The sequence below is a fragment of the Schistocerca piceifrons genome, chromosome X, assembly GCF_021461385.2.
Source record: "Schistocerca piceifrons isolate TAMUIC-IGC-003096 chromosome X, iqSchPice1.1, whole genome shotgun sequence".
Classification (NCBI taxonomy): Eukaryota; Metazoa; Arthropoda; class Insecta; order Orthoptera; family Acrididae; genus Schistocerca; species Schistocerca piceifrons.
In genome coordinates this window covers 845,103,050-845,127,355 of record NC_060149.1, presented here as the reverse complement: position 1 = coordinate 845,127,355, position 24,306 = coordinate 845,103,050, and positions in this window count along the sequence as shown.

Here is a 24,306-nt window from a genome sequence, read left to right as displayed (position 1 = left end):
AAAAGCAACGGTGGTAACATTAAGAGTGCAACGGGAATTCCACTGTTAAATGCAGAAGAGAGAGCAGATAGGTGGAAAGAATATATTGAAAGCCTCTATGAGGGCGAATATTTGTCTGATGTGATAGAAGACGAAACAGGAGTCGATTTAGAAGAGATAGGGGATCCAGTATTAGAATCGGAATTTAAAAGAGCTTTGGAGGACTTACGGTCAGATAAGGCAGAAGGGATAGATAACATTCCATCAGAATTTCTAAAATCATTGGGGGAAGTGGCAACAAAACGACTATTCACGTTGGTGTGTAGAATATATGAGTCTGGCGATATACCATCTGACTTTCGGAAAAGCATCATCCACACAATTCCGAAGACGGCAAGAGCTGACAAGAGCGAGAATTATCGCACAATCAGTTTAACAGCTCATGCATCGAAGCTACTTACAAGAATAATATACAGAAGAATGGAAAAGAAAATTGAGAATGCGCTAGGTGACGATCAGTTTGGCTTTAGGAAAAGTAAAGGGACGAGACAGGCAATTCCGACGTTACGGCTAATAATGGAAGCAAGGCTAAAGAAAACTCAAGACACTTTCATAGGATTTGTCGACCTGGAAAATGCGTTCGACAGTATAAAATGGTGCAAGCTGTTCGAGATTCTGAAAAAAGTAGAGGTAAGCTATAGGGAGAGACGGGTCATATACAATATGTACAACAACCAAGAGGGAATAATAAAAGTGGACGATCAAGAACGAAGTGCTCGTATTAAGAAGGTTGTAAGACAAGGCTGTAGCCTTTCGCCCCTACTCTTCAATCTGTACATCGAGGAAGCAATGATGGAAATAAAAGAAAGGTTCAGGAGTGGAATTAAAATACAAGGTGAAAGGATATCAATGATACGATTGGCTGATGACATTGCTATCCTGAGTGAAAGTGAAGAAGAATTAAATAATCTGCTGAACGGAATGAACAGTCTAATGAGTACACAGTATGGTTTGAGAGTAAATCGGAGAAAGACGAAGGTAATGAGAAGTAGTAGAAAAGAGAACAGCGAGAAACTTAACATGGTCACGAAGTCAATGAAGTTAAGGAATTCTGCTACCTAGGCAGTAAAATGACCAATGACGGACGGAGCAAGGAGGACATCAAAAGCAGACTCGCTATGGCAAAAAAGGCATTTCTGACCAAGAGAAGTCTACTAATATCAAATACCGGCCTTAATTTGAGGAAGAAATTTCTGAGGATCTACGTCTGGAGTACAGCATTGTATGGTAGTGAAACATGGACTGTGGGAAAACCGGAACAGAAGAGAATCGAAGCATTTGAGATGTGGGCTATAGACGAATGTTGAAAATTAGGTGGACTGATAAGGTAAGGAATGAGGAGGTTCTACGCAGAATCGGAGAGGAAAGGAATATGTGGAAAACACTGATAAGGAGAAGGGACAGGATGATAGGACATCTGCTAAGACATGAGGTAATGACTTCCATGGTACTAGAGGGAGCGGTAGAGGCCAAAAACTGTAGATGAAGACAGAGATTGGAATACGTCAAGCAAATAATTGAGGACGTAGGTTGCAAGTGCTACTCTGAGATGAAGAGGTTAGCACAGGAAAGGAATTCGTGGCGGGCCGCATCAAACCAGTCAGTAGACTGATGACAAAAAAAAATACCAATTTCTTTGGCGCTTCAGTGTATACAGAACATTAGCAGGTAATTTTTGAAGAGAGGACACTATCAAGTATAATTTTGAAGAATGGAAAACATGCGAAACACACGACCAAGCTTCTCGGTCCATTCATGCACCGGAGCTGCAATGTCATCACGAAGGCATAAGGGTATCGTTGAAAGCATTACGTGTTAAGCTGCTATTTGACTATTTTATCCAGCAACCAGAGGTTTACGAATAACATAATAACACCATTATAGTATCATTACACAAACATAATCGGTGTGGACACTGGCGTATTAAACGTTTCTTTCTACATAAATGGAAACATATTCAAAGCAACAAAATATCATAATTGTCAGTAAACGCTGTTCCAACTTGTTTGAACTGCATCTGGCACAATATCACTGTTAAAATTCAAATGTTTGTTCTTAGTTTTAAGATCCTTAGTAGTATCTACGGTAAAATTCAACTACAGGCGTTTTCGTAAACATCAGGCCACTGTTTATAGTGGAGATATCTTTCTGCTCATGTTGAGAAGAAGAGGAAGCGGACCGTCTTTCTTTTGAAAGCTCCATACGACATTAGAATACAGCAATATCAGTTTACGAACCTGTCACTTTCGATCACCTTTTGCCAAGGAGAGTGCCAGTTCCGTCACAGTGCCAGTTCAGAGACTACACAACGCGACACGTGATATTCAGGTGCAGAGCCACAGTCGACACTGAAATCTGGCAGCAGTATTTTGCAGGTAATGGACGAAAATTTTATTGTATAATCCTGTTAATTTACATTGTGCCGACTTCTGTCTGCACAATCAGGACGGTCTGTAAATATGCATTACTGTTTTATAATAAATCCTTGAAAATGGTCTAACACCTGTAAGAATAAGCTTGTTTCATTGAGAAAGCTTAATGTCAGTATGAACGGTATATTTAATTACAAGTAGTTGATACTGAGCAATTCCCATATATCTAACTGTATTGTGAATAAGTACGTGGCCGGCCACGGTGGCCGAGCGGTTCTAGGCGCTTCAGTCCGGAACCGCGCGACTGCTACGGTCGCAGGTTCGAATCCTGCCTCCTTAGGTTAGTTAGGTTTAAGTAGTTCTAAGTTCTAGGGGACTGATGACCTCAGATGTTAAGTCCCATAGTGCTTAGAGCCATTTGAACCATTTTTGAAATAAGTATGTGAAGCAAAACACTCATATAATATGAAAGAGGTCACTGGACAAACTACGCTGTCCAGTCACATAATTGTGACCACCAATCAAAAGAGTGAATAACAACATTTGCAGCGTTGACCGCTGCGAAGTGTGCAGGAAGTGCATGATGTTCAGGGAGTAACCGACGGGGATGTGGGGCCAAGCCGACTACGGTGCTGTGGCCAGCTGCATTTGGTTTCTTGATCGAGGTTCCGTCGAGCGAACAGCAGAATCTAGTGGATACACAGATTCTCGAGTGAGTTTTAATGTGGGAGACTTGTGGTCAGGGGAGTGCGATAAATTCATTGTGGTGCTCTTCGAACCACGTACTGCGCTGTCCCCGCCCCACTGATGAGTTTTATTATTTGCGTAGTTCGGCTCTGTCTTGATGTTGACTAAATTCGTCGAGCGAAAGAGGGGACGGTGCAGCTGATGAAGATCATTCACCAGTAACTGACGCTGTCTGACTGCTTCTCGTAATAACTCTTATTCAGAACTCCTTTTTACAATAGTTACAGCGATTTATTTCTGATACCTATGTACAGTCGGCTCTCGAGGTACCGCCTACTGCGTTACCGGCCGATAAATTGCTTCTTCCTACTTTCGCTGTTATACACAAAGTTCCTCATTATACATTCTTCGTTTTTTTTTCCTCCGAAGTCCAACAACCGCATCGGAGTATCCCGCCGCCGCGACTCTGGACCTCTATGGAGCGACGGCATCAGCCTCACTATGTTTGCTCCATGGCGGCCCGCTACTTGCCGCCTCAACGAAAGTCCGCGCCGGTTGCTGGCTCGGTGTTTGAATTATCTGCACATATAAAGACCAAACACTTTCGCAGTATTTATGCACATAACTAACAAATCCTAACCCGCAACTCAATTTTATCATTTAATTAGAATATGTGCTAGGCCAGGGGCGATAGATGGCGCATGCAACAGACCACTTGTCGTCTGTTACACCACAGTACGTACACTGGGAGCTGTGTGATAAGTTGAATTGTTCTGCTGCGCAGAGGAAAAGAAGACTGCGTGTAGAGGTAGACATTGCCCCCAACGACAGACACATATTTTTGTTGATGCATTGTGCCTTCCAGAATGACGATATGACGCAGGGAATAGCGCGAAAACATCCCCCCAGGCGACAACGCTATTTTATAGGGACTGGACCCTTTTGTTTTCAGACGTTTCACGTCGTACACGCCAAAGGGCATCTGTCCGATGGAGCATAGAACGTAATTCAGTTGAGAATGTCACCTGTTGCCACTCAGGGCACGTCGAGTTGGGGTATCGACGTTCGAATTCGAGCCTTCGTTGGCAATGAACAGCAGTCAGCAAGGGTGCATGAACCACGCTCCTGCAACGGAGGCCACTCCGTGGCAACATTCACTGAATGGTCGTAGAGGAGACCCTGCTGGTGGCTCCTTGGTTCACCTGGGTGGTCAGTTGCTCAACAACCGCTAGTCTGTTCGGCTATACACGTCTCTGCAGCCTTCATTGACCCCTGTTCAAAATGGTTCAAATGGCTCTGAGCACTATGGGACTTAACTTCTGGGGTCATCAGTCCCCTAGAACTTAGAACTACTTAAAGCTAACTAACTTAAGGACATCACACACATCCATGCCCGAGGCAGGATTCGAACCTGCGACCGTAGCGGTCGCGCGGTTCCAGACGGTAGCGCCTAGAACCACTCGACCACTCCGGCCGGCTGACCCCTGTGATCTATGGCCCGTGGTGCATTAAGTTTGCCTCGGTGACGATTTTGGATAACACCACTTTGCCATGCACGGTATACTTTAACCACAGCGGCACGCGAACAGTTTACAAACTTAGCCGTTTCGGAAATGCTACCACCTCTGGTCCGAAAGCTAATGAACATGCCCTTTTTGACGTCAGATACCTCACTCCGTTTCCTCATTACGACAAAGACTGCGCTCTTATTCCACGTTCCCCCGATACGCTTTACATACGCTCCACAGCTAGTGCTGCCACCTGGAGTCTGTGACTGGTTATTACACGTTGACGTCGAACATCGGTGGTTATCATTTTAATGTGATTGGCCTGTGTATAAATGACTCCCCTGATGAGAGCTTACTGTTCACTCTGGAGTAGTGTACAAGGTGCAGAACGTTTAAATGAAATCATTTCCGCTTTTGGCTGTTAAAACATTAATTATTGCGATTGCAATTTCGACATTTTGTCATCCTGAAGCATTCTCAAAACAATCAGGCGTCGCATATAATACACGTCATTTTCAAATTGACAGACAGTGATAGCCAAAATTTTAAAACTACTTATGTTGGATTTTGTAACCCACTGAGTAGTATAAAACTGTGCCATGTTGTGTAACAGCATTTGCATGGAGTGTTGTAAACTTATCCGATGTAACATACATCATATATCATAGAGCTGGTGAAATAATTATGTATTTACTGAAGTTTAAATTTCGTGTAGTAGACGTGGTAAATGGAACACAAAAGGGGCAAAGATGTAAACATACGAAGAGGATGAGTTGTGAAGTCCAAAAATGCTAATAGATGGAGTCGATATCATATGGTTTGTGAAACGTGTGCATAGAAAAGTGGCGGAAATACGTCTGAACCAGCGTTCGTTGCGACGGGAACTGCATGCAATGGACAATTCGAATCAGGCACCATTCGGAGGGCTATTACTCACAGTACCAAGGCACAGGGGCACGTTCCCAGTGGTCAAACAACATAGAACCTAGAATGAGATTTTCACTCTGCAGCGGAGTGTGCGCTGATATGAAACTACCTTCCAAACTTTACAGAAGCTCTCCTGCGAACCTGGAGACGAGATACTGGCAGAATTAAAGCTGTGAGTACCGGGCGTGAGTCGTGCTTCGGTAGCTCAGATGGTAGAGCACTTGCCCGCGAAAGGCAAAGGTCCCGAATTCGAGTCTGGGTCGGGCACACAGTTTTAATCTGCTAGGAAGTTTCAACAAAGAACCTGTACAGTTGCTGACTGGAGGCATGTAGTTTGGTACTAAAAGACCGAATTTTCCATTTTATTTATTTTTTTATTTATTTGAAATGAAGCATTGAGTGGATTGCACCGACAGCCCAGTTCGACGATTAATCCGCAGTGTGTGAAGAGTGTAACTCAGGTCATACGTAGTTCCGCAATGCCTTGCTCTCAGGGTCGGGTGACGGGGAAGGTACATAGAATTTCGTACCATCTCCTTGACCCACCCATTCAGGTTACAGTGAATATGAACCAGGATGTTTATTTCAATATACTCCGCGACCAAGTGTTGCCATTTGTTCTACATGGTCTAGTCAGTTAATGTCACCAACACGTATGTTCGGCGTCAACGTCCAATAACCACTCACAGACGCATGTGGTAGCACTAGAAGTGGAGGGCATAAAACCGTGTCGGGGGAACGCAGCAATAAACGCAGTCGTATTGCGAAAACGGAAGGATTTACCTGACGTTCAAGAGGACATGATCATTGGGTTTTCGGCCAAGGGTGGAAGCATTTTCGAAACGGCTAAGTCTGTAAACTGCTCGCGTGGCGCAATGGTTAACGTATGCAGTGCTTGACAGAATGACGCTATCCAAAACCGGCGCCGAGCAACTGTGGTGCACCACAGGCTATAGATGACATGGGTGAACAGCGGCTGCGGCGGTGTGTAAGGGCGAAGAGACGTGCAACTGTTGAGCAACTGACGACCAAGACGTACCGAGGGGCTACCAACAGTGTCTCCTCAACAACCGTTCAGCGAACGTTGCTGCATATGGGCCACCGCTGCAGGTGCCTGGTTCATGCGCCCATGCTAACTGCTGTTCATCGCCGACGAAGGCGGGAATTTGCACGCCATTATCGCAACTTGAAGCGCACTGAGTGGCGACAGGTGGCCTTTTCGGATGAATTACGATTTATGCTCCATTTTAGATATGGCCGTTGTCGTGTACGCCGTGAAACGTCTGAAAGCAAACAGCCTGCAACAATTGTCGGAAGGATCCAAGTCGGAGGAGTGATCGTTACGGTCTGGAGAATGTTTTCGTAGTACTCCCTAGGTGTATTGGTCATTCTGGAAGTCACAGTGGATCAATAGAAGCATGCATCTATCCTTGGGGACCACGTACAAACCTAAATGCAGTTTGTTTCTCCTCGGCACGATGGCATCTGCCAGTAGGACAATGCAACGTGTCACACAGCTCCGACTATACATGTGTGGTTCGAAGAATACCAGCATGAGTTTGCCGGCCGTGGTGGCCAAGCGGTTCAAGGCGCTACAGTGTGGAACCGCGGGACCACTACGGTCGCAGGTTCGAATCCTGCCTCGGGCATGGATGTGTGTGATGTCCTTAGGTTAGTTAGGTTTAAGTAGTTCTAAGTTCTAGGGGACTGATGACCTTAGAAGTTAAGTCCCATAGTGCTCAGAGCCATTTGAACCATTTTGAACCAGCATGAGTTTACCGTACTCCCCGGGCCACCAAAATCCCCGGATAATACCCATTCGAGAATCTGTGGGACCGCCTCGATTGGACTGTTCAGGCCGTGAGACCAAAAAACCTAGCGCAGCTGTTCACGGCACTGGAGTCGGTACAGATCCACATCTCTGTTGTTAATTTCCAGAATCTTGTTGACTCTCTACCTTCACGCGTAGCAGCTGTCGGCACTGCAAAATGCGGTTATTCGGTCTTTTGACAGATGGTCACATTAACGTGACTGGCCAGCCTATTGGTGAGTGTGCTATGGATACCCCCTTCTTCAAAGATGTCAACAGTTGTATTCACAGGGCTGCACTCACACATTCCTCGTTAGACGAATAATCAGACACCGTATCGCGTCTCGACCTGCCCTTTAAATCAGTAGGACGTACACCCATATAAAAAGTGAGGAAATATCTGGAATGGCGGATGAAACGTAGAAATCAACATTTCGGGCAATGTGGTTTGTTATGTGTGATGGTTCAAATGGCTCTGAGCACTATGGGACTTAACATCTATGGTCATCAGTCCCCTAGAACTTAGAACTACTTAAACCTAACTAACCTAAGGACATCACACAACACCCAGCCATCACGAGGCAGAGAAAATCCCTGACCCCGCCGGGAATCGAACCTGTTATGTGTGATGTAATTATCATTGTGTGGATGCAGTAGATTCACCTGGATATGTCATTCCTGAAGAAACTTGTGGACTCCCGTCCTCGCTGAAATGAGGTGATTACCAAGGCTAGTAGTGTTGTTACATGGTGTTAGTGTGGTGTTTCCTGGCGGTACCTACAGTTTTGTCCGGTGTGCCCAGTAATTGTGTTTTCGTTATTTAGAAACAGTCATTGAAACCGAGAATGGCATCTGTTAACCAGATACGTAACTATGTTACTAATGTTTTTGTACAGTTACATCTTGCTACTCGTAAGCAGAATACAGAGCTAAGACAGGAGAAGTGTTGCGGTGGGAGGGTCGTGTTGTTTTGACACTCTGTCCATAAAGAGGTTCCTCGTAAAATGCAGACGGCTGACGGCTGGCGACTGTCCCGTGAGCAGCGGTGGCTCCCACGAGCTATTGGCCGCCACGTGAGTTTATACGCCGCACCTGCCGTCGTTCCTTTGCTTAAGCGTAATCAGTGCTGCTGTCTACGGACGGTGGCGACGGCCGAGCTGTGGGAAGCAAACTAATTTCGTGGCCGCAGTCTGCGTCAGGGATTTAATTTCTGTGTGGCGGAGCGAGTGTGCAGGTTCCCTTTTACGATCGTCTCGGCGTTATTTGTTCGTCAGCAGACATTGGTTTGTACTTTTGTGCGCGCGTCCAGTCGCCCCGGCCCCAGGGCCGTAAAAATTGCTCCGACACCCCGTCGTAATTTTCGATCGAACGTTTACAATGCATTTGCTCTTCACAAATTCGTATGCCAAAGAAGGGGTGGGTCCGTGTCGAATACTTTGTCAATGGTGGTATAGCAAGTATTCCTTTGCGATTTCCACATGAAATGTCGTCCATTTCCAAGCGGTTAGGACTGCTTGGATCTCTGTGAGAAATGCATTCTTACTGAAATAAATGGCAAAAAATATTTTGGCAAAATAGTTTGTTGTGTTCTTTATTTTTTGTTACGTATCTTAGGTCAGTTATATGATCTCGTTACCGGTTTCGACTTATTATCGACTCATGTCGGATGGTCTGCTTAAAAAGAAAAAAAGGAGGCTAGTAAAATACTAGGAAACTAAATTACAAATCAGACTAACTCCTAAAAAGAACTACACGTTACATAGTAATTCGTCAGTTGGACAGTCCCAGAGAAGCGATCGCAATGTAAACACGTTTGCGCTCTGAATTTTAGAACTGAAGGCTACAGTTTACAATGCAAAAACTACAAAAAAAAATCCACAATTCGCGTCTGCAGACAGGCGTATCTATCCTGCTTCTAGTAAACGACTAGTTTATCCACACCAGTTGTTAATTAAAGTATTACTAGTTTTCACTTTGAGAAGTTTCTCTCACGAACAGTTTCACATTGTGACTATTATTAATCAAACAACAACGTTTTAAGAGTTACCAAGAGTATTATTACTTAGACAACTGCAGCCCTCAATTCCAACAATGAGCGCGCAGAGCGCAGATAGGTTTACTTCTTGAGCGCCTCCCATGACATGTTCGGTAGGCGAGTTCCTTTACAACGTGTACAGGCAGGTATAATTATGTACAGAAAAGACTTGATTTGTAATTTTTTTCCAGATTTGTTAGTACCACCCCTTTTTTTTCCTTTTCGACTGGATCATCTGATGATGACATGGTAAAAAGTCGAGGCCTGTGATGATACCATTGTGAACTTTGTTGTCTCTTCTCCGAAGACTGGTCTGATGTAGCTTCCCACGCTAGTCAGCTCTCCCTCTCTGCATAAGCACTGTTACCTACATTCTGCTTACGGTGTTCGAAACTTGCTCTGCTTCAAGAACTCCCTCCATTCCCACTGCTCCCCTCCCTCACGCCTACACATCTTACAATTAATAAATTAACTGTGTCATCTTTACAATGCGTCCCATCAATCTAACGCTTCTGTTACTCAAACCGTGCCATTCACAATTATTCAATACCTATTCAGTAAGTATTCGATCTATCCACATAGATTTCATCATTTTCAGTAACACAACACTTCAGATCTTCTACCCTTTTTGTTTGTGCTGTTTATCATCCATACTACGTTGCAGACAAATACTTCCTGAAAAGACTTCATGACATATTTATGTTAAATGTTAAACCACTCTAAATATCCTTTCTCCTTCAACCATCACCCTTTAATTAGCTTCCCATGTAGTGAAACTAGTTTATCACTTCTAGTGTCTTATTTCCTTATCTTATTCCCTCTGCATCGCCCCACGTAATACATCTATTCTCGGGTGGCCTGGTTTTAATTTTATTTATGTTCACCTTATTAGCTGTTTTCCAAACTCTGCCGATTTTGCCCTTGTATGCACTGTGTTATAGTGCTACAAAACGTGGTTAGGCGCTCGACTGCTACAGCAGAAAGTGGAAATAAATGCAATATATCACCGGCATAACAAAGCCAAAAACCCTTAACACAGAAACGTGTGCTTTTGGAAAGATGTTCACAATAAATTTTTCTCTATTTCTATGTATTGAGTCAAACGATCTAGACATAAGAAAACCCTTGCAGTTCATCAAATTAGCACTAATTTAGTTATTTTTCTTACTTATGTAAATAATAGTAGATTGATTTATACGACTTGATGATTGAAGATCAGCACTTGTCTCGAAACAGGTCGTCAGTAGTTTAATGTTATCAGATTAATAATGGTGGAAGAATATGTGCGAAGTTTGTGACCTGTACTGAAAACGTTGTTTAGTGCTACAGGCAGAATAGCTGTTTCACCAGCAGTTCAACAAGAACAATTGCTACCGCAGAACAGCTGTTTCACCAGCAGTTCAACAAGAACAATATCAACACACAGAGTAGGTAATAAAAAACAAAGGGCCCTAGATCAGAACTGTTCGTAACTTCCTTTTACACCAGTAGAACATGTAAGATGAAAGTGATAAAAATCTCAAATACGACATTATTAGTAATAGGAATTGACAGGTCACCAAAATTAAAGAAGTAAATTATTATTCTCTATTTTTATTCTTTTTCGGTTTGGGCCTCCTACAGACCATGTGAATCTTCCAATTTATTTCAGTACTGTCTCATTCGAGAAAGTGTTAATTCGAATCTCTTGACAAAAATGGTTCAAGCGGCTCTAAGCACTATGAGACTTAATATCTGAGGTCGTCAGTTCCCTAGACTTAGAACTACTTAAACCTAACTAACCTAAGAACACCACGCACATCCATGCCCGAGGCAGGATTCGAACCTGCGACCGTAGCGGACCCTAGGTTCCGGACTGAAGCGCCTAGAACCGCTCGACCACAGCGGGCGGCAATCTCTTGACAACTTTGGTTCAGTTTCCATGTTTCTTTTTCCCTATGGAGATGGGATTCTGTACGTTCAGAACTTTATAGCATTTGATTATAATCTTTCTTACATAGTTTCTGATTTTTTCAGTTTTTTGCTCCAGGGCGATTGGCTTGATCTCTTGGATAGCCCGTTTTCATGCACCATCCAATATATTTCGTTGGTATTTCCTGAGTCAATGCTTTAGCAGGGTTTCTGTCCCTCTAATTTCCATGCTTTCCAGTTCTCCTGTCTTACTCAAAAATACGGATTCGTTTGTGTACAAATACTCTGCTGTTACCTCAGTATCGTGATGACTAGAGAGGAAATAGATAACTTGTTCCACACATCTTTAAGCCATTTCCATCTTTATAGCCCTTCAGTTATTGTCCTATACGTCAAAGTTGTTATTTTATATAAGATACCTAAAATATGCGAATTTATGGACTCTTTTAATCTTTTTAAGACCTTTGTTGTAGGAATTCCAAGCATATCTATATTGGTCGTTTGTTCTGTCTTTGCTTAAGATATTTGAATAAACTTTTCACGAAATTCTTTTCAAACTTAATTTTCCGTATTGTAGTTTTCTCCAAACATAATTGCAATTTCCTTAGCCAGAGATGAACACTGCGTTGGAAGATACTTGCCCAATAGCACCTGGTAATTTACTCTACACTTTTTTAGTTCTCCTTCCTATTACTTCCCATCATTTTTTCGTGGGAACAGTTGAATAAAATAATAGACGGAGAATGTGTCTGTCCAACATCTCTTCACATCTCGAAAACTTCAAATTTCTCTCTTAAAAGTGTAGACTCAGTTTGCTGAGTTATGTTTCATCTTGTAGCCTGGTGACTTTTCTGAGATGTATAAAGCAAGTCTCGATATCTCAGCAGCTTTCCAATCTAGCGTCCTGACAGAGAAAGAGAGCTGTATTAAACTAAAATCACTTTTCAATCACGGATTCGTATTGCTTAAGTAATCATGAGATTCATGATAGTAGTCATTGGCCTATCAATCAGTTAATTAAAATGTCAATGGAGTTTATCTGTAAATATATGTATGTAAACGGATTTTACTTGGCCAGCTGAAATCACCGATGGCTTGCCTGAGTAGAGGACCATTGAATGGTTGCAGTAGAGAAATAATAACATTGAGAAATCAATTAATTCAGATAAGTCACAAGATCGAGAAGATCTGTAAAAATTCGTTACGATTATTTTGAAATTCAAGCTGCAGTCACGCTGACATGACACTAGTCCTTCCCATCTTCGGAAAACTCGCGCCACCACAGGGTCACCAACATGAGCAGCACAAAGACGAGGTGCTCCTCCCGACAAAAGCAGCAGAACCATTTACATTCCCACCCAAAGGCAATTTGCCTGTAGGGCCCTTTTTCATCCGGAGAAGACACTTTGATGTGCTGAATCCACATAAATATGGAGAGATGCTCTCCGACCCCCATTCCGTTGTAGTTGTTGGTCAAGTTTACTTACTGGTAGACATGCGGGCTTTGCCGCCATTTTTTGCACATCTATTGCTTCCATCACTTTGGTAAGCTGCCATGTGTAGGTTCAATGAGTATTAGTCAAGCTGTTTCGGGGTAAAATGCTCGTGGCAAGATTGGCCGTGATTAAGATGGAAATACGCTATTTGCACTTCGAGCAAGAGGCGTTATGATTCCTTGGATGCTAAGGTCGGTAAGCGTTCCCGCGTTGCACCTCAGGAATAACTAGTGATTCTCAATTCCCAAAATTCATCTCAGTTTTTTCCATTATCACTTTGTCAAAGGACTGGACAAGGAACATTGTAGTCTGAGCACTGATTTATTCCAATCGGTGTAGAGCCAGGCACGCCTACTATATCAGATTTCACATAGAATCTGTCCATGTATGTCTACCAGCTTAGCTGCTTGTCTACAGCTTGCCAGATCACGTAAGTGGTATACATTACATTTTAAATGTATGCTCTTGCAAATGAGTGCATTCTCTGGCTAAAACGCGTAATACTTCATTCAAAGTCAAGCATGGAGATCATATGATCACCTAGTATCACTGAGGGAGCGTGAGCATTTTCCTGGAACACAGCAGCAATTTGCATTTAAGTATCACTGAGGTGAATGCTCTCTTACAGGGATAATACGACTTTTGGTATGACTATACAAGGATTTTTGAAATCCATCACTGGATAGAACTCACGATCTGACATCTTTTCCACACTGACACATTTGCTGACACTGTGTTTGAACTGTATGTTGAGCTAAACAGCACTATTTTCATATTAAATACCTGTGATGGCTTTGCCTCACCTGCACAAAAAAGAAAAGAAATTGAGTTAAGGATATATGTTTGACTACATTATACTAGCAACATCATCAATACTGATACTTACTTGCAGGCTGCATTGAGGTCGAAGAGGAGAGTTCTGCACTGAACATTTCGACTAGTTTTTACAGGACTGAGAGAACGATTTTGCAGTCACTGTTAATATGTAACATTCACAGCAGTGTATGCAAATTTAAACTATGAAAAAACTTACTGTAGGTATATCTTCCATACTTTCAGGGGTAATACACTCCTGGAAATTGAAATAAGAACACCGTGAATTCATTGTCCCAGGAAGGGGAAACTTTATTGACACATTCCTGGGGTTAGATACATCACATGATCACACTGACAGAACCACAGGCACATAGACACAGGCAACAGAGCATGCACAATGTCGGCACTAGTACAGTGTATATCCACCTTTCGCAGCAATGCAGGCTGCTATTCTCCCATGGAGACGATCGTAGAGATGCTGGATGTAGTCCTGTGAAACGGCTTGCCATGCCATTTCCACCTGGCGCCTCAGTTGGACCAGCGTTCGTGCTGGACGTGCAGACCGCGTGAGACGACGCTTCATCCAGTCCCAAACATGCTCAATGGCTGACAGATCCGGAGATCTTGCTGGCCAGGGTAGTTGACTTACACCTTCTAGAGCACGTTGGGTGGCACGGGATACATGCGGACGTGCATTGTCCTGTTGGAACAGCAAGTTCCCTTGCCGGTCTAGGAATGGTAGAACGATGGGTTCGATGACGGTTTGGATGTACCGTGCACTATTCAGTGTCCCCTCGACGATCACCAGTGGTGTACGGCCAGTGTAGGAGATCGCTCCCCACACTATGATGCCGGGTGTTGGCCCTGTGTGTCTCGGTCGTATGCAGTCCTGATTGTGGCGCTCACCTGCACGGCGCCAAACACGCATACGACCATCATTGGCACCAAGGCAGAAGCGACTCTCATCGCTGAAGACGACACGTCTCCATTCGTCCCTCCATTCACGCCTGTCGCGACACCACTGGAGGCGGGCTGCACGATGTTGGGGCGTGAGCGGAAGACGGCCTAACGGTGTGCGGGACCGTAGCCCAGCTTCATGGAGACGGTTGCGAATGGTCCTCGCCGATACCCCAGGAGCAACAGTGTCCATAATTTGCTGGGAAGTGGCGGTGCGGTCCCCTACGGCACTGCGTAGGATCCTACGGTCTTGGCGTGCATCCGTGCGTCGCTGCGGCCCGGTCCCAGGTCGACGGGCACGTGCACCTTCCGCCGACCACTGGCGACAACATCGATGTACTGTGGAGATCTCACGCCCCACGTGTTGAGCAATTCGGCGGTACGTCCACCCGGCCTCCCGCATGCCCACTATACGCCCTCGCTCAAAGTCCGTCAACTGCACATACGGTTCACGTCCACGCTGTCGCGGCATGCTACCAGTGTTAGAGACTGCGATGGAGCTCCGTATGCCACGGCAAACTGGCTGACACTGACGGCGGCGGTGCACAAATGCTGCACAGCTAGCGCCATTCGACGGCCAACACCGCGGTTCCTGGTGTGTCCGCTGTGCCGTGCGTGTGATCATTGTTTGTACAGCCCTCTCGCAGTGTCCGGAGCAAGTATGGTGGGTCTGACACACCGGTGTCAATGTGTTCTTTTTTCCATTTCCAGGAGTGTAGAAGCATGCACTGAGCTCCACAATCAGTTCATCGCTATTGCTCACATAGACACTATTAAAAGGAATGAATAATATTGTGATACTTGACACTCAATGTTCTAAATGCAGAGCAGTATAATTACTTGTTGATTTAGGCAACGATAAGGAGCGTATACTGCACGTTTTGAACTCATATTTGAACTCTTAAGTCCTGTCATTGTAAATATTTTGCGACATATAATCTCCAAATAAATCACAATGCAACAACTGGAAGGCTATTGATTTGACGAGAAGGACACTGTTAATGCTTATTACATGTTTCATTGGCGTATATCTAAATCTGTATGTAAGTTTCTTCTTGAAACTTCTATAGAAGTTAAGGAAGAGTGCTATAATTCAACACAATTGACTATTATTTGTTTTCTAAACAACTGATGTATGTTTTATGTAAAATTTTACACAGATCTGAGAAGTTACTTCCAGTGTTTCACAGTGATGCATTTATTTGTAGGTATGACTATTGTGATAAACAGTTTCAACAGGATAGAACTGTCAGTTTGATGCACCTTCTCCTTTAAACTGCACTGTGAAGGTTGTAAAATGGAACAAATAAATTATTTTTATCCAAATGAGTAATGTGTGTTTTTGTTTATGGTAGAAATGCGCAGTCATTATAGCTCTCTTAGCCTGCTGGGTTACAATACTAATAAGGTCACTCTATATTTTTTGTGCTAGTATCTTAGTTTCTGAGCTACAATGACTTTGTATCATTACCTATTACGGATGATCCACAAATCATTCTTGTTTAAATGGAACACAGTTTAGAGACATAAGCATTCATTTAATTCTAATTTGAGCCAACATTGTAGTTGATACAAATAAATACAAATACGCCCGTATTTCTTTAGTAATGTTAGATAATGATGATGCCGATGTATTGTATGTATTGCATACAGAAGCGCAACATACATCAAAATTAGCATCAAAAAGCCCTCTTCCAAAAAAATCCATGCACATGCTCCCACAACCTGAGATGCTCATTCACAGCACGCTCAGTTACCGAAATCATACATCCAGTATGTGAATTTCGCTTCCTAAAGGTGAGTGCACTGTGCTGTTTTCTCGTTGTCACAAATTTCAGTTGTGCTTGGGCAGACCCACACATATTTTATAAAATCCAATAGAAGCAGAGTCATTTTAACGCTCAACATTGAAGTTATATTTGCAGAATCTAACATAATTCATACCATTCATAGCCTGAAAACACTTCTTTCAGGCCAGTAAATTTTGGATTTTCAAACATTACTTGTACATTCAATTTATCAGTAGACGACATGTACACACTTACTCCCAATCACATTTAAGTTAAATTTACTCCAACTCATATTTATATTGTAAATTATAGAGAATAACATCACTATAATAGGCCGGCTATGAAACAGTATCAGCCCCATGAGCGGGGCAAATGGTGGTGATAGTGGGACTCAAAGTCCTGGAAGAAGAGTTTGGTATGTCGCGTCGCTGCACCGAAATATCATTGGCTTACCATTGTTGCTGCTGTGTTAGAGACGCCGGACACTCAAAGTCAGGGAAAGTCTGATGCAATAAATCAGGTAGTCCATTGATGAGCAGCTGTGGTGTTTTAGACAGATGAAGTTTAAAGTCTGAGAACAGTTGCTGCGTGTTCTGATCCCATAAACAAGGTAGGCTGACTGTGTACTGCTGCTGCACAATTGCTAATTCATCAGAAGCCTCTACGAATAACAATAAATGTAAATGCACGTAATGAGTAGTAATAATAATGGTAATAATGAGCAATACAATATAAAAGCATACAATGTAAAAGCAGAAGTTGTGTCTTTGGTTAGAGGAAATATAAAAAGTATCGCAGATTTATTCTTATACTTCCTTTTCAGAATGAGGCTCTAGCTGCTTCGTTATCCTTTTGTTGCGTAGTTATGTCGGCTTGACGCGACTGATCCCCTCTTAATACCAACAAAATAACCACAAAACAGATTGGTACTGAACAAAGAATAGGGGAAAGTAGCCCGTTCTCTTGACACTTGGCAGCTGGCACTAAACAAAGAAAAGTGCGCGGTCATCCACAGGGGTACTAAAAAAAATCCGATAACTTTTAGGTATACGATAAATCCCACAAATCTAAGGGCTGTCAATTCGACTAAATACCTAGAAATTACAATTACGAGCAACTTAAATTGGAAAGAGCAGATAGATAATATTGTGGGGAAGGCGAAACAAAGACTGCAATTTGTTCGCAGAACACTTAGAAGATGCGACAAACCCACTAAAGAGACAGCCTACATTACACTTGTCCGTCCTCTGCTTGAATATTGCTGCGCGGTATGGGATCCTTACCAGGTGGGTTTGACGGAGGACATCAAAAAAGCGCAAAGAATGGCAGCTCGTCTCGTGTTACCGCGCAATAGGGATGAGAATGTCACTGATATGTTACGCGAGCTGGGGTGGCAGTCACTGAAACAAAGGCGGTTTTCTTTGCGACGAGATCTATTTACGAAATTTCAATCACCAACTTTCTCTTCCGAATGCAAAAATGGTTTTTTGACACCCACCTATATAGGGAGAAATGATCATCATAATAAAATAAGAGAAATCAGAGTTCGAACGGAAAGATTTAGGTGTTCCTTTTTTACATGCACCATTCGAGAGTGGAATGGTAGGTAAGTAGTATGCAAATGGTTCGATGAACCCTCTGCCAGGCACTTAAGCGTGAATTGCAGAGTAACCATGTAGATGTAGATGTAGATGTAGACACTTACCATAAGGAAACCTTCTAGAACGACCATATCTCCAGCATGCTGGTGTTGTAGATCTGCAACTTTTTTGTGAGTGCAATAACCGTTATGACAAATGTCTTAAGTTGTACAGGAGGATCGTTTACTTATTAATGAGCAGTTTAGGACTACTTGTCTACTGTTAAATCATCCATAAATGTAAGTCTTGCGTTACACCAATCATAGTCACACAAGTGGAACATGAACTATGAAATCTAAGGGTAATAGTAGATAACATACATCCACATGTGCTCATCGCTAGTTGTCAGAGTTTTCGCTCTGATGTTTAGCGATGAGCACATGTGGAGGCCTTGTCTCCTACCGCACTTATTTACACTACTGGCCATTAAAATTGCTACACCACGGAGATGACGTGCTACAGACGCGAAATTTAACCGACAGGAAGAAGATGCTGTGATATGCAAATGATTAGCTTCTCAGAGCAATCACACAAGGTCGGTACCGGTGGCGACACCTACAACGTGCTGACACGAAGAAAGTTTCCAACCGATTTCTCATACACAAACAGCACTTGACCAGCGTTGCCTGGTGAAACGTTGTTGTGATGCATCGTGTGAGGAGGAGAAATGCGTACTATCACGTTTCCGACTTTGATAAAGGTCGGATTGTAGCCTATCGCGATTGCGGTTTATCGTATCGCGACATTGCTGCTCGCGTTCGTCGAGATCCAATGATTGTTAGTAGACTATGGAAGCGGTGGGCTCAGGAGGATAATACGGAACGCCGAGCTGGATCCCAACGGCCTCAAATCACTAGCAGTCGAGATGACAGGCATCTTATCCGCATGGCTGTAACGTATCGCGCAGCCACGTCTCGATCCCTGAGTCAACAGATGGGGACGTTTGCAAGACAACAACCATCTGCACGAACAGTTCGACGACGTTTGCAGCAGCATGGACTATCAACTCGGAGATCACGACTGCGGTTACACTTGACGCTGCAACACCGACAGGAGCGCCTGCGATGGTGTACTCAACGACGAACCTGGGTGCACGAATGGCAAAACGTCATTTTTTCGGATGCATCCGGGTTCTGTTTACATCATCATGATGGTCGCATCCGTGTTTGGCGACATCGCGGTGAACGCACGTTGGAAGCGTGTATTCGTCATTGCCATACTGGCGTATCACCCGGCGTGATGGTATTGGTTACACGTCTCGGTCACCTCTTGTTCGCACTGACGGCACTCTGAACGGTGAGCGTTACATTTCTGATGTGTTACGACTAGTGGCTCTACCCTTCATTCGATCCCTGCGAAACCCTACATTTCAGTAGGATAATGCACGACCACATGTTGCAGGTCTTGTACGGGCCTTTCTGGATACAGAAAATGTTCGACTGCTGCCCTGGCCGGCACATTCTCAAGATCTGTCACCAATTGAAAACGTCTGGTCAATGGTGGTCGAGCAACTGGCTCGTCCCAATACGCCAGTCACTACTCTTGATGAACTGTGGTATTGTGTTGTAGTTGCATGGGGAGCTGTACCTGTACACGCCATACAAGCTCTGTTTGACTCAATGTCCAGGTGTATCAAAGCCGTTATTACGGCCAGAGGTGGTTGTTATGGGTACTGAATTCTCAGGATCTATGCACCCAAATTGCGTGAAAATGTAATCAAATGTCAGTTCTAGTATAATATATCTGTCCAATGAATACCCGTTTATCATCTGCATTTCTTCTTGTTGTAGCAATTTTAATGGCCATTAGTGTATTTCATGGTTAATGATCTACTTGTATGACTGGTATAACGCAAGACTTAAATATTTGGCCGATTAGATAACGGACAAGCCGTCTTAAACCTGTCATTACTAGGTAAATGTTCTTCCTGTCCAACTCAGGACAGTTTCCATAATGGTTATTGTAATCCTAAAACGTGCCAGAACTACACTGATTGTGATTATTACCAAGCCAACTGCTGAGGTGATGTTATCACTAGGGAAAACAACATTGGACGAATTCTCTACAGAGCACTCATAATAGTGATGCAGTCTCAAAAATAAGATCTTCTGACTTTTACATCGGGAGATATTACAACGGGACTAAACAGTAGACGACAGTACTGCACCCACTGTGGGCAGCAGGTAGCGGCCTTGGCGCTAGCTAGTCCCGGCCGGAAACAGCTCTATGCCGTTGTGCCAGTACGCCATTTTCATGGAACGAGCGTATGCTAATCGTGCCGTATTACATCGCATAGGATTCTCGTAATCGTGTGCTCGAAAGGCCTCGGATGATGTTATTTCTCTCTCTCTCTCTCTCTCTCTCTCTCTCTCTACACCAGTAAATAGGTGAGGGACGTTCAGGAAGCTTTAACTTCTCAACAGAAAATTTGGAAATGTCGGAACGCGTCCACAGGCGTTAGAAGTACAATGAGATACTACACTGCGTATGTGTATCTCTATCCCTTCAGTTGCGTGATAAGGCTATTAAGCGCAAGTAATTAATATGACTGCTGCGTTGATTAATGCGGTCAGATATCTGCGTTTGAAAGAAAAATCAGTAAAACTTTCATATACTCGTATCGGGAAACAGCATACTAAGCAAAATAAAAGCAAAAAATAGGAAACACTTGAATGTAAACTGAATATAAAGAAGCAGCAAATGGCAAATATCGTATATGGCTATTTAAACTGTAATTACGCACAACTAAATTTTGTATGCCTTGGGCTAAACGACACTGTACCAAGAAATTTATACAACAGAGTATATTAAATTTGTCTTATAAATATTAATCCCGTAAGAAAACATAAAGGCCTAATGGTACAAGAAAAACGCTTTTATTATTTACTTATTCGGTACATGATGGTTTGAGAGAACCGTGGCTGTTTTCGTAAATATATCTGTCGAAAAACTTCAATCAACCACCCTTTGCGAAGACATGATTTCTTTCACTGTGACTTAGTGATAATTTTTTATTAAAGGTGCTGACTTTTACTATGGTTCTACATCCTGGAAGTAACTGCAAGCTATGTTTTAAAATTATTATTATTATCTTTAAACACAAAGCGCCCAAAAAGTTGGTATTTTGTATATAGTTTACAGCACTAATACGAATGTCAGCAGCTCGTGGTCTAGTGGAAGCCGGTACAGTAACTCAGCATGTTCGGTTAGTGGACTCACCACCTCTATATATAAAAAAAGGCTGAGTGACTTGAAATGTATCATGCAACATCTGCACAGAACGACTGACGAAAACACTATGGAGAAATAGAAAGAAGACAAAGAGTTGGTTTGCGCCACTCTCTCTAGATTGTCGTATTTCTTTGCTTGGGGGATGGGTACTTGTGTTTTCCTGATAATTTCATATTATCTTCATCAATTTGCAAGTCGCCGAGGTGCCGTCAAATAGAAATCTTCGTCATTCTCGTCCCAGACTCCATAGTGAGATGAAGCAGCACAGTTATACAACTTGGAAAATGGCAGCATAAAATATGAGATAATGCACTTTGACAATACAGCATGTGACTGAAGTACTATAACATAATGACAGTTACTGTAAGCACTCCCATCTTCCATTCCAATTTCCTGTAATTTACCCATTTTTCCAAAATAGCTACACTTCCATTCTAAGATACATGTACAAAGAGTGAGTTTAAAAGTTTGACCACTCCTGCAGCGCATTGTCGTAACCATTGTATGGATAGACACAGATAAACAAGTAGCAAAATATGATATTTCAACAAATATGTCATTATGCCGAGTAAAAACTCCATAATGGAACAAAATATGTAACTTGGAATGTGATGTACCTTGTGAATATAACACAGTCCCTAGCAGACCTGTAGAAAAAAAGGAAAAACCAACCACAAACAACATCACATAACGTTCACTCTAAGCAACTACCATTGCAGAGGAACGTACATTCATTTAAAATCCATCAGGGCTCAGCATTCGTTTGCTGGGTACCAGACTGGCGAACCGGGAGTTCTTGAGCTAGGGCCTGGTATGCGCCACCAGTCCCCTGTCACTGTAAGCTCTCGGCATGCTTCAGCGACCACTGTATGGGGTGGCAGTGGAATGTTGTGTGCCACAGGGAATGGGGATCTTGGCTCAACCACCCAGATGGTAAAAACTTCTATACAAAAGCCCTCATTCTCAAGGTATGCAGCACAATGCTGAGATGCGTGGCTGCTGAGGTGGAACAGCTGTTAGCAGGCAACCTCTGGGGAAGCTGACACACCTAGGCATCTGGGGCTCTGTCTAGGTGCACTTGTATTTCCCTAGCTGCTCATGGGACTGAGATGGACGCATTGAAATCTTCTTCCCCTCCTCCCTCTGAAATGGGTGGGCCACTGGTAGATATCAACATGCAATCGATCAAGAGTCCTCGTGCGATAGGACCTCCAGATTCTGTAGTTAAAAGCAGTTCAATATTTAGTAATAGAATGCATGAGCAGGTCAGAATGTATTTTTGATAGTTAAAAGAAGAGATGGTATATTTGAGAAAGTATTCCTTTTGGACATTCAGAAGAATGTAGAGGGCATTGCAGGGACATCAAAATCAGTCAAAAGATTACGCAATGGGACACTACTGGCCGAAATCTCTATTTCCCAACATGCAACAAACCTTCAAAAAGGTAAATGCCTTGGGGATTATCCCTTTGAAACTAAGGTCCACACTGAGTTGAACTATAGCAAAGGTGTTATGATGTGCAGGAATCTGGTGGACATTCCCAAAGAAGTGCTGAAAGTTAAGTGCACCTAAAATGGAATAGTTAATGTGCATAATATCAGGAAAAGCGTGGATGGGGACCTTGTTAAATATGACTCAATTATTCCGATTTTCGCAGCACAGAACAACCAGAGAATGTCATGCAAGGTTTCCTTTGCCTCAGTGTGTGGCCTTATGTTCCAACCCTGTGCACTGATTTACATGCCAGCACTTGGGGCACACCACCTTACGTTGTAAGGGAGAACCCAGTTGTGGCAAATATGGTAAGGCCATCCATGAAGGAGTTGACTGCTCATTTCCTCCGAAATGTGTAAATGGCTCTGGGGATCAGCCTGTCTGGAGTAGGGACCACAGTGTCTTCCTCGAAAAAAGGAAGGTAGAGGAGATCAAAACAGCAATACATATCTCGTATGGTGAGGCCAAAACGATCTATAACGCCATGTAGCTCCTGACATTCACTACCTTCTTTGTCTCGGTTGTTAAACAGACTGTTCAGGAAATCGATACTTTTACGCAAACTGAGGCTGTTAGTATTACCACTAGTACATGTGTTGTCAGTACACTTGTGCTATTCCAGTTACTTTGAAAGCTGTACTTCCTCCCAGAAATTCAGACAATGCCATGGTTGCCAACGTTGCAAAGCTCCCTTCTCCTCCAAAGATTCATACTGGTCCACTATCCACTGCTGCCGTTACCACCTCCGCAGCTGTGACTCCCAAACCTCTCCAGGCAAAAAGACCAAAGTCTAGGACAAAGAATCAGCTGCTAGTGGAGACAGGAAGCAAGTAGCAACCCTCTCTCATGACCCATCTATGGTGTCGATGCACCTTGATGTCGTCCAGAGGCACATATCTAGCCCTGAAACTGAACCTCCACCCATTATGGGCTCACCTCCATGGAGTAAAGACAGGGTAAATGTGCAATCCCCATGACTGGTTGCTCCCATATCACAATGGAACATTAACTGTTTCATGACGCATGTGGAGGAGTTAACCCAGTTGGCACAGGAAGGCCCCTGTGCAGGAAACACAATTTAAAGTGTCTCATGCCACTGCACTATGGGGCTATACATTCTACTGCAAGGATGACCTGACCGGAGAGAGGACCCAGGAAGGCAAAGAATTGTTTTTCAGTAATGCACACCACTTGTCTGCTGTGCTCCTAGCTACTGACCTGCAAGCGGTTGCAGCTAAAGTAGATGTGTGTCAGAGTATTGCTGTTTGCTTGGTATATTTACCTCTGCACAATATGATTAACTATGGAGCTCTAACGTATCTGCCGGCCGGGGTGGCCGAGCGGTTCTAGGCGCTACAGTCGGGAAGCGCGCGACCGCTACGGTCGCAGGTTCGAATCCTGCCTCGGGCATGGATGTGTGTGATGCCCTTAGGTTCGTTAGGTTTAAGTAGTTCTAAGTTCTAGGGGACTGATGACCTCAGAAGTTAAGTCCCATAGTGCTCCGAGCCATTTTTTTCTAACGGATCTCGTACAACAACTTCCCAGACCATTTATCTTACTGAGAGACCTCAATGCTTATAATTTGTTGTTTT